The sequence below is a fragment of the Suncus etruscus genome, chromosome 16 (genome assembly GCF_024139225.1).
Source record: "Suncus etruscus isolate mSunEtr1 chromosome 16, mSunEtr1.pri.cur, whole genome shotgun sequence".
NCBI lineage: Eukaryota > Metazoa > Chordata > Mammalia > Eulipotyphla > Soricidae > Suncus > Suncus etruscus.
Genome location: NC_064863.1, coordinates 4,968,673 through 4,980,587, shown reverse-complemented (window position 1 = coordinate 4,980,587; position 11,915 = coordinate 4,968,673). Strand labels below are relative to the sequence as shown.

The window sequence follows — 11,915 nt, the reverse complement described above, 5'->3', positions numbered from 1 at the left end:
AATAATAATTTTCAGACACAAAAGAGAAAAGAGCTGGAAGTTCCAGCTCACCTCAGGAAGCTCACCACAAAGAGTGATGAGTTTAGTTAGAGAAATAACTACATTTTGAACTGTCCTAATATTGAGAATGTATGAGGGAAATGTAGAGCCTGTTTAGGGTACAGGCGGGGGTTGGGTGGGGAGGAGGGAGATTTGGGACTTGGGTGATGGGAATGTTGCACTGGTGATGGGTGGTGTTCCTTTTATGACTGAAACCCAAACACAATCATGTATGTAATCAAGGTGTTTAAATAAAAAAAAATTATGCATAAAAAAAAAAAAAGGCTCAAGGACCAGAGTGATAGTACAGAAATCAAGGTGTTTGAGATTCTCCGATCCCTGCACCCATGTGGTCTCCTGAGCATTGCCAATAGTGATTCCTCAATACAGATCCAGGAGTAACCCTGGAGCATCACCAGATGTGCCCTAAATATCATAATAATTACAGAATAAACTATTAAAATGGTTCAAGTAAGAGTTGTATTTAGTGTTCCTTGTTCTTCTCATTGGCAACAAACAAGAAATAGGAGTATTAATTTTATAATGGCTCTAATCCTAATTAATAATGGGTCCTAGAACAGTTATTCTGAGCCTCAAGTTGTCAACAAGGTTGATGGGAGGCTGGAAGGAGAAAAGTATTTATCAATCAGCATTTTGTAAATATCATGACAAAGAATTAATCACAGTCCCCAGACGTTATCCATTCTCAGGTGGGTTCACTTTACATATTGTGCTATTTTTCATAATTTAAAAACTGAATGTTCGGGTATTACCAGTATGGATGGATGCAAAAATTACATTTACCAATTAGCAGATTAAAAACAATACCCTTTCTTGGAACAAACATTGCAAAGTCACCAAAATCACAAATAAAAGATCTTAGGAAGGTTTCAAATCCCATCCAGGCAATGATCAGGAGACACAGTAATTTAGGAGGAATCAAAATGTGAGATCCTGCCATGAGACTCAGCCTCTTTTTTTAAATCTTTTTTTTTTTTCAGTGAGAGCCAAATTCCTAGCTCCTATTTTATACCCTAACAAATATAGTGCCAAGTTTTATTCATTTATTTATTTATTGCTTATTATTGAATTATTTATTTATTTATTTATAGATGAATCTCATCATTATATATAGACCAGATAGTCATAGTCATCAATCAGTTATGAATTCTGGTTGAAAAATAAATAAAAACATTAGAGTTGACGGGGGGGGGGAGGGGCAAAGGAGAGAGATATGGGACACATGCTTGGAAAAGGGGTGGAGGAAGGACAACCCTGGTGGTGGGAATGGCCCTGATTCATTGTCTCTATGTACCTTAAATATTACTGAGAAAGATTTGTTATTCACTTTTTGGTCACAATAAAAAGTATTATTAAAAAATAAAAAGAAAAAGAACAAAAAAACAAAACAGACATAGAATGACTGCAATCATTTATCGAATATAAAAAAGAGACTTATGGTCATATATTCAGATATTAAGAGACAATATATACGAGGATCAGGAGGGCCAGGTCATGGTAGGAAGCTTGCCAGAAATAGCGGAGGAGTGTAGTTAGGGCAGAGAAGGGGTCACTATGGCAATGGTAGTTGGAAATTAACATTCTGGACAATAATTGGGTGTTGACAGAAGATAAAGTGATTGCATGAAACCTCTTAGTAAAAATACTACAGGCCACAGTGTCTTAAAGGGGTTAAAAAGAAAGGAAGAAATAGAGAGAAAAAAATGTCTGTCATTAAGTCAGACAGTGGGGAGGGTGTGAGGGGAAACTGTGAATATTAGAGGTGAGAAATATGTACTGGCGAAAGTTTCTTACATTGCATGACTAAAACTCAATTGTGAACAACTTTCTACCTGGAAAACCTACTGTATTATGAAAATCCTTATAACCACTGTGTTTAAATAAAGTAATTAAGAAATAAAGTAAAAACAAAAAACAAACCCATTGGAGTTGAAACCAAGATCATGGAGAAGACAGAGAGACGGCCACAAGGCTTTTGAATGGCCGGCTTGTTAATTTCACCATGCAAGCAGCGCCTCTCCTGATTGGCAGCCGCGGCCCCTTTAGACCCGCCCCGTTCACTGACGTCAATGCCGCTGCACGTTCTCATTGGTGAGCCTACCCGTCCCTCCGTCCGAGTCGCTCCGCCCCTAAACAGTCCGCCGGCCCGGCGCGTGCTGAGGGGCGTGACCACCGGTTTGGGGGCGTGGCGTGGGCGTGGCTACGACTAAAGCCGGCGCCTGGGTCGCTCCGGGCTCGGGCTCTGGGCCTGGACCGGCGCGCAGCATCTTCCTCCCAGCAGCCACTAGAGCTGCCGCACCTGGGCAGGTAAAGGGAGCCCCGCTTGCTCCGCCCCCGCCTCTGCAGGGCCACAAGGTGCCTGCTCCAGCTCCCAGGGCGTCCTAGGGCTGAGCAAAGAGGCTTGGCATCTGTTTGCAAGTCCTGGGCACCCCCCCAAGTCAGCTGTTCCGAGTTGGTGCAAGGAGTGAGGCCTCCCTCCCTGGGCACCCTAGGGCTCTCCACTAGGGATCAGTGGCTGATTCTCAGCACCCCTAATCCTCTTGACCTGCCAGTGCAGTCTGATTGCCAGCTTGGCCCAGAAGGGTGGAAGGAAGGGCAGCTTGGGAAAGGGGTGTCCAAGATGCAGCTTTTTATCATGAGGCTCTGTTGAGTTCAGAGAGGAATGGCACAGTGGGGTTGCTGGGGCTTGTTTGATGGAATATTTTCAGGCATGAGATGTGTATCTGTTGCTACTTTGTGCTTTTATTTATAGGTGATCCTCATCATTATCTTTTTCTTCATCATCACTACTTCCATCATCCTATCAAGAGCTACCATCATTTTCTTTTCTATCAAGAGCTCTTCAAGTTTTGCAAAGGCAGATTCTGTTCAGGCATGTAAGTGCTGACCGTCTCCCCTACCTCCCCATCATCCTTCCCTTCAACTCCCAGAGAGCAAGCCATGTCTTTCTTTGCCCTCTGAGATCAGAACCAAGTCAGCCCTGTTAAAGACAAGTAGCAGGGAGCAGGGTATAAATTGGATTTTCTTAATCACATTTGCAGTTGGGAATGCCCAGACGTTCTATTTCTTTTTTTTTAAGACTTATGACTGACATCTGGAGTTGTCTATTGGCACTCACCCAATCCTGCTGGACTGGTCACAGAGTACAGGACTTGTGTTATTTGGATGCTTCAGTCACAGAAAAGGGACTATGCAAACCCGAGGTTTTACAAGGACCAAGTCAAGTAGCTTGGCATCTGACTCTCTTCCAGAGTGGTTCTAGTTATACAAAGCAGGATCCATATTTGCAATGGAGTATGTGTTATCATGTATTCCCGGAGGAATCTAAGTTCCTGGCAGGGAGAATTTTTTCTGAATTCTCTTTAGCAGATAACATCTTACGATGAAGTCATTGGGACTCATTGAATCTCAGACTTATTGACCCCTTTTAGGAGGGATTTGCATACCAGCTCTCTGTTATTGTGGAAGATACTGTTTAAAGTGCTATAAAAAGTCTTAGTTCTCCTAGGCCAGAGTTAATTAAGCCCATAATCTCCTTTTTCTTTTCTAAGTTGTATGCATAGCCTAGTAGGAAGGCCTATTAATAAATAAACAACATTTAGATAGACTGTTGGAATTAAAGAACAAAGATCTTACTGGAGGAAACAAAGGGTAAAGATTATTAAAAATTCACAAACCTATCACATGGCTTCAAATCCTACCTGGGTTTTATCAATTACACTTATTCTCTTGAATTTAAGTTTCTTTTCTATAAAACAGGATTAATATTACCTTCCTCATTGGGAAAGTTGTACAGATTGAATGAGATAATGTGGTTAAATGCTTGGTAGTTCCTGATACCTAGTAAATGGAAAGTAAATGATAGTTGCTAATAACACTAGACAGCAGGAGAATGAGGAACATTGTTCTGTCCCTAAAATATGCATTTTCTCATGGTTTGTCTTCAGCCTCTTTAGGTCTCCAAAGCTGATATTGGTGGGTAAGAATTGTTTCTTAAATAGGACTGATCTTAAAGGGGTGATGCTGATTGAAGCCCCCAGTGTTTTGACATGTCTTTCATGTGTCAGCCTGTATAAATGATTGGCATATTTTCTGTAATGATGCAGCCTCAGAGCAAGTTTCTGGGCTTCTTGTTTCTGTCCCAGGCTGTTCCTTTCACCTTTGCTATCCAGTATCTTTAGCTAGTGCATTTGCTTTTGCACAGAAACAAAACTCCTTTTCTATAAAGTCCCCGGGAGTTGAAGAAGCTAACTTCTAACTTTTCAGCATGGAAAAATCTTATATTTTAGAATAACTTTCCTAAAAATAGTGTATTTCTGTTTGCCCTTGTAGAAAACCATGTCATTTAATTTTCTTTATAGAGAGGTTAGCTTTCTTGTTTGCTTTTGGAAGTACTTTCAAATTTATATATAGACACATATGTGTCTATATGTATATATAAATATATATAGTAATATATTAGTTAAGATTATTTCTGTTGTGGGTGGGGTAGGAACACAGCAGAAAGAATTTTAAGCAAACAAAAATGCTCTTTATTTTTTGGTTAAAATGATGTCATGACCAGACTCTAATGTCTTGGTAAGAAAACTGGTCTTACCCAGTCCTGTCCTGGGATTCAGATATTATGGGTGCTATTTTGTTTGTGTCTCTTTATCACAATTGCTTTCCATTTATTTCTGATCATCTTTGCTTTGGTTTTATTGCTTATTACCACAGACTTGTCTCCTCAAGGTCTTCTTAAATACAGATTCATATTTATATAACTTGATAACTGAAAGTTCCTTCTGTTCTAACTCCATAGTGATTCTCAAGGAAGAACTGTGATTGATTATTTCTCAGCCACTTGCTTTCCTATCCTGGTGTTGCATAGGTTCTATCGTTATCTGAGGCTTGGTCTGACCTTCCTGCTTTTCTGAATAGAGAGTTGGAAGAGGTGTTCACAAAGGAGGAATGGGGGAACCGCAGGCAGACTAAATCTTGAGGTGACACTGATACGTGTCTTTCATAGAGGATTTTGAAACACGTCTTCCTAGTTGTACTAGTTCTCCCAGGTATTGTGTGTTCAATGATCTTGTTGAAACTTTACTTTTATAATTGTAAAAATCAGCAGAGATATTAAATCATTTATAGTTTTCCAGTCTGCACAAATCATATTTGGGAGTAACTTGTAATATCTTGTTGGGACTTAATTTTAATGGGAGCTATTATTTTTAAAGGTATATCATTTCTGTCTTAAAACTCAGCTTTCTTCCTAGCAGGTTCCAGCCTGTGTTTTGACAGAATCACAGCCATTAATCTGCATTACTTGATCTCGCAGAGATACTAAGCCATGGGAACTGTAGTCTCGTGGAGCAAAAATGAGCTTGCACCAACAGGCTGGCCCTGTGAGGAAATTGAAACACCCCTATGTTTAGTGTCTGTGCAAGGTGCTGACAGAGCAGACATCTGTATGCTTTGTAATACAATAATTACTAAAGTGGGCTGGTAGAAAAGAAGCAAACCTCCTATAACTTTGTTAACCTATAAAAACAGGGATCTGGGAAATGGATCTTTCACTCCCACTTAGTTTTCTCAAGTTCTCTGACGGGATGCAAAACATGTTCCAAGTCATCGGTTTCTCTGTAGTCATTTAGCCTTGGACTATATAAAGGCAGAGAATATGTAGGAAGGGAAAAGAATTCGTCTTCTTTTAGGCTACTTACACACTCTATCCTGAAATGACCAAATATCTCTCATACATCTGTGTATGACCCTAGACTATTAGGTGGGCTTAAAAAACAACCAGTATATTGGTTGTTTATAAATATATATTTATATATAAATATACACACATATATAAATTCCCTATTTATATATAAAGGGAATATATATATATATATATTCCCTTGCCTTAATCAAAACTGACCTAGTTTGTGTTTAATTAGGGATATTTTTTCCTCTCTGTGAACTGTCATTGATATTTCCACTTAACACTTTTTAAAATTGTGGTCTTCTAAGCCATAGGTTACTGCAGGAACATTAGGGAGCTACACTAGATTTTTGTATTTTAACAGAGTCAAACAGGTCTATTGGCATATGCACCATGTTTACACCTAGGAGTTCCAGAGATGAGTAAATCTAAGGGCTTGTTAGAACATGGACTTTTTCCTTTTAAACTATCACTTTGTCTAAAGGAAAAGGAGTTTTGACTTCTGGGTGGAGAGGCAAGCTGTAGAAAGGTGAGAAGGAATGGTATGGCAAATTAAAGTTGTTTGGTGAAGTTTGTTATAGAGATTGGTTATGCATATGTTTGTTATACTGACTTCTCTCTAATAAGTCTGTTAAGAATAATGTGGTATAAGAGAAGGAGACATGTTTTACAAATATGCCCATATATTTCAAATATGAATTTCCTTTACAAAGGGAAAATGAGTGCAGTTAGCAGAGCTTTACTTGCAGCTGCTGTTCCTCAAAGGCTGGTAGCTCAAAATAATCCATGTGCCAAAGAGGCGTATTTTTTGGTAGCATATTCTGGTAACTCTCCTTCTGCCCTTTGAAACGTCCTCTTTTTTCCCCAGTAAATTCTACAAATCAAAATATGCACTGGTAGAGCCTGAATGAGACTACAGTGGACAGAGTGCTTACTTTACACTCAGCTGACTAGGGTTGGATTTCCAAAACCTCAGTTCTATCAGAAGTGACAACCCTGTGCAGAGCCAGAAGTAAACTTTGGGCAATACTGGGTATGACTAAAAATAAACAAACCAAAAATTTGTATTGGAAGTTTAACAAAGATTAAGGTGAGGGCATATATGATCTACAAAGAAGGAGGGGGACAATAAAACCTATAGTTAATACAAAGAGGAGACATTTAAAGAGAAATTTATTTAATGCATATTGCGCCATCCTGTCGAATCATTCTGTTGGTCCAGGGAATAGGTTGGTTCAGTGAAGCATTTGTGTCTTATTTTAGGAGGCAATGATTTGGGTGAGCATAGGGTTACCTCACTGTTAGGCTTCTAGATTGTCTGAGCAATCAGGCATTTCATTAAGGCCATTTCTATGGAAACAAAGAACAAAGTAAATGGTGAGTACAAACATTAAACATTTCTCAGTTTCTCAGAACAAAGGGCACTCGGCTGAGAAGATATTTGGTGATGGACTTAAGAGAGATTCAGATGGCAGAACGAAAATAGTGACACCTTCAGGAATGATTGGTAGCTTCATGTCTGTAGTGAGAGCATATTTGGGTGTGCAAGAGTAAGCTTTCTCATGTGCCGAATATCAGAAGGGGAGCAGTAGGGAGGCGGGACTTTTTATTCTTTATCTTGGGGCCACACCCAATGGTATACAGGATTTACTCCTGGCTCTGTGCTTAGGGTTCATTCCTGTCAGTGACAGGGGATTATATATGGTGCTGGGGTTAGAACCCTGGTTGACGGCTTGCAAGGTAAGCACATTGACTTCTTTACTATCACTCTGGCCCCCAGGGGTTCTCCTGGCTCTGTGCTCAGAAATTGCTCCTATCAAGCACGGAGGACATATGGGATGTAGAGATTTGAACCCAAGTCCATCCTGGGTCGACCACATTCAAGGCAAATGCCCGACCGCAATGCTATCTCTCCTGTCCCCCATTTCTTCATTTTTTTTCTTGGTGCCACAACCGGTGATGCTCAGGGTGTACTCCTGGCTATGCGCTCAGAAATTGCCCCTGGCTTGGGGGACCATATGAGACGCTGTGGGATTGAACTGGGTCCGTCCTAGGTTAGTGTGTGCATAACAAATGCCCTACTGCCCCCTTTTTGTCTTTTTGTTTTGTTTTGTTTTGTTTTTGTTTTTGGGCCACACCCGGCATTGCTCAGGGGTTCCTCCTGGCTGTCTGCTCAGAAATAGCTCCTGGCAGGCACGGGGGACCATATGGGACACCGGGATTCGAACCAACCACCTTTGGTCCTGGATCGGCTGCTTGCAAGGCAAACGCCGCCGTGCTATCTCTCCGGGCCCCCTTTTTGTCATTTTTAACACTCAGGTTGTTTGTCAGGATTTGAACCGAACTTGGCATGTTGCATATACTCTTGAAGGATTGATTGGGAAGAGTAAGTAAGGTCACCAAAGTAATATGGGAGGTCACTGTTTCGCTACTACTCTAAAGGTTCTGGTACTAACATTCCAGTAATGCAGATTCTTTACTTTTCTTCCAACTACTTCTTTCCCAAGTAATGCAATACAGGTATACACATTGCCAGCAACATCTCAGTGCATTACACACTTGAGTTTGAAGTAAATTTCGGTGGTTGTGCATTCAAGACATTTTACTGTTGCCAAACTTTTTGCAACCCCACATTCAGTTACATAACACATACGTTATAACAAGTCGGGCTCTCGTGTGCTCATTTGTGAGAAATGAACATAGAAAACATGAGAAAAATTGAAGTTCTCTGTTTAAAAATTTGTCACACACAGATGAGGTGCTAAAGTTTAGCCATGGCTTGCCCCATTTTTACCCATGCTCTGGATGTCTGTCCACAATCATCCAGACTCAGATGCTTTCTTCAGTGATTTATTTCTTATTTATTTATTTGTTTTGTTTTTTGGGTCACACTCGCTACTGGCTATATGGTCAGAAATCGCTCCTGGCACGCTCAGGGGACCATATGGGATGCCAGGATTCGAATCACCGACCTTCTGCATGCAAGGCAAATGCCTTAAATTCATGCTATCTCTCCGGCCCCTCTCCAGTGATTTCTTACATGAAACAGGAGAGGAAAAGCTAGTGAAGGAGATGAGTTGAATTAGTGTGTTGATTAGATAGAAGTGGACCCTGGTGATCCACTGATGGGACAAATGCACTTCTGATGGTATTATCGAAAATCACACCATTTTTTCTATGGAAAATAAAACCTACTCAGCAGGGTTTTATGCTTCAAAAAGTGAGTGTTATTGTTCCTGCAAGAGGTTTTGAAATGATCCAGGGGCCTGTTATCGCTGTGAGTGCAATTAGAGGGTGCTTTTGGTTTGTTCTCTTAAAGAAGATGGATTTCCTAGCAGGTACTAAGTGGTTTTTCTCCCAAAAGGGGGCCAGGTGAAGCCTCCAATATATATGATCCTTGCACTCTCTCTTTCTTGGTTTTGCATTAAAAAGAAATTTTCTGTTATTTGTGTGTTGTGATTGCTGCGCTAGAACACGGAAATATTTCATTCTGAAATGGCATTTGGCGTCATACCTTTAGCAATCTTCTTTCTGTGGACAAATATTGTTATGTTCAATAGATTCTGTTTCCCAAGGAAGTAAATAAAAGTGTTTTTTATTCCCAAATTGATACACTGATTGTAAGCCCAATGGCCTGACCATTTGAATACTAATAAAACTAATTTCTCACCATCATAGTACAAAATCCATGTGCTTTGTTGATGTTCTATTTTGAAAGGAAGTGGGTCTATTCCTGTGGCAGACATGAACAGGCTTCTGTTTCTTTTTCTGTTGATCCCAGCACTTAATACATGAGATTTGAGCTCCTTACCTTCGTGTAGTAGGAGGATCTGTACAAAGGTATGTGATATTGTATCTCTCCCATAGTGAGCAAATGAGGTTTCCGAATGTTAATGATTTTTCCCTAAGGGTCTGTCTCCAAATGAAATCTAGGCAGAGTTTGCTCTACCTGCAAGGTTCATATTCCACTTTGTCTGTGCCCTTGTAAACCAAGTGAACATTTCCTTCTTTAAAAATTTGTTCAACTTTTTCTTTTTTTTTTTCCTTGTGGTTTTTGAGTCACACCCGGCAGTGCTCAGGGGAAACTCCTGGCTCCATGCTCAGAAATTGCTCCAGGCAGGCATGGGGATCATATGGGAAGCTGGATTCGAACTGATGACCTTCTGCATGAAAGGCAAACGCCTTACCTCCATGCTATCTTTCCGGCCCCCAGATTTGTTCAACTTTTAAAGCAGGGTAAACCATAAGTGTAATGGCAGTGTGGTATTCGGGGTCTCTAGTGAAAAGCAATAATTGCTTTTTTAGGCATCAATATGAAAAGACTTTCTCTTTTTTTAGTTTAAAATAGTTACTGGGCAAAAATTTTTTTTGCCTAGCTTATAATTAGAAAGCTTGAAATAATTTTTAAAGTCCATAGGTTTACACAGAATAGAATTAGTCTACAGACAAATTGGCATCCATCCTGTCTGTTTTGCTAGTGTCCTTGTTTGTCTTTTGTAAATCTGTTACCGCTATAATACGCTCGATATTCTACCAATAAGAAACAGACTGAGCTTTTGACTTCCCCATAGTTCTTTTATCATCTAATCCCCAAATAAATATAAATAGCTTATATCACACAAAAAGGATGTACTGGCCTTCTCTTTGTATCTTTTTTACTGATTTATTTCAAGTTCTGAAAACATAAATGTATTCTAATTTTCTTGATTTTCTGAAGAATTCTAATGGAATACCCTGGAATCATGAAGGAAACTGTGGCAGATTGAAGAAAAATAAAATTTGCATTCCCTTAAGCAGCTGCTTGTTCTCTTTCACATTATAATTCGTGTATCCAAGTGGTTTATTGGGTAAGTGACATGAAGTTATTATTAGTACAATAGAGAAAACTGAGTTGAGATGTAAGTGACTTGACCAAGGTCATTCACAGTTAGGGGTACAGCCAAGAATAGATCCAGGTCATCCGATGCCCTGGGTTTTGTTCCTTGCATCATGCAACTTCTTGCCAGGAAGCAAGAGCTATGCCAACTGAAAATGGAAAGAACTGTCAACTCTAAGGTTCAGATATGGGGACTTTTGGTTTATTTACATCTTTGTTAATGCATATTAGTAGCTGTCAAAGTATAGCACTGTGTGCTAAATTTAGAAACTTAATGCAGAATCTGTTAGGAAAAATAAAATTCTGTACCTACACTTATAGTATATTATACCTAAATATGTATAAGATGGTGGATATTACATTCAGTGTTTTTTTTACCTAAATTATAAAATAATTAAACATTTTAAATAAAACTCTGATGCCATAATTACCAGTTAGGCAAATGAAAATGCTTGTCTTCCCTTGGGAGAGATGAAGACACCAAAGTGGTTGTCTAAAGAACTGTGTTCAGTGCCCGGAGAGTTAGCACAGCGGTGTTTGCCTTGCAAGCAGCCGATCCAGGACCAAAGGTGGTTGGTTCGAATCCCGGTGTCCCAAATGGTCCCCCGTGCCTGCCAGGAGCTATTTCTGAGCAGACAGCCAGGAGTGACCCCTGAGCAATGCCGGGTGTGGCCCAAAAACCAAAAAAAAAAAAAAAAAAAAAAAGAACTGTGTTCAAATCATATATTAGAATGAAGAAACTTCAAAAAGGAGAAAAGGGCTATATCTCAAGATTAAATAGAATTATGACATAGACCCAGCATAGAACTGTCTAGAAAAACAAGAATTTTGAAAGAATTGTTAAGCCAGTGTTTCTGCAAGAAGGCTCTTGATATTGCTACTGGTGCATAATGTATAGATCCTCCTATTATTTTTAATATTTTTTTATTGAGACCAATGTGAATTACAGGTTGTTCACAGTTGTAATTCAGATCTTTTTTTTAAAAAAAACTAGGGTCTACAGTTTCAATCCCCCCCCCTTTTTTTTTTTCTCTTCGTTTTTTGGTATGTGACCTGTGACTGTTATCCCATCAGTCCACCCACGAATATACAGACATTATAATGTAGCACCACTTCCCCCTACAAAGGCACACTAAGTAAAGGGGAAATTTTACATTTAAAAAAAATAAAAGAGAGCTCTTATCTACTAGAGATAGGAACTCATAGTTATTTAAAATATAGGGATATCTCCTGCCTTGAAAATATGTCATGTGGAATCAAATTAGACCTCAGGTGATTAGATACCATTCA

The 11,915-nt window shown here is 39.6% G+C and overlaps 1 protein-coding gene across 1 annotated transcript in view; it reads left to right on the top strand.

Moving 5' to 3' along the window:
- Nucleotides 1–2,289: 2,289 nt before the first annotated feature.
- The window catches only part of FMN1 (formin 1), a 483,837-nt gene continuing 474,211 nt past the window's right edge, over nucleotides 2,290–11,915 (top strand). Inside the window, exon 1 of the mRNA XM_049789785.1 lies at nucleotides 2,290–2,367. The gene's annotated coding sequence lies outside the window, so the exon portion shown is untranslated. The remainder of the gene's footprint in view (nucleotides 2,368–11,915) is intronic.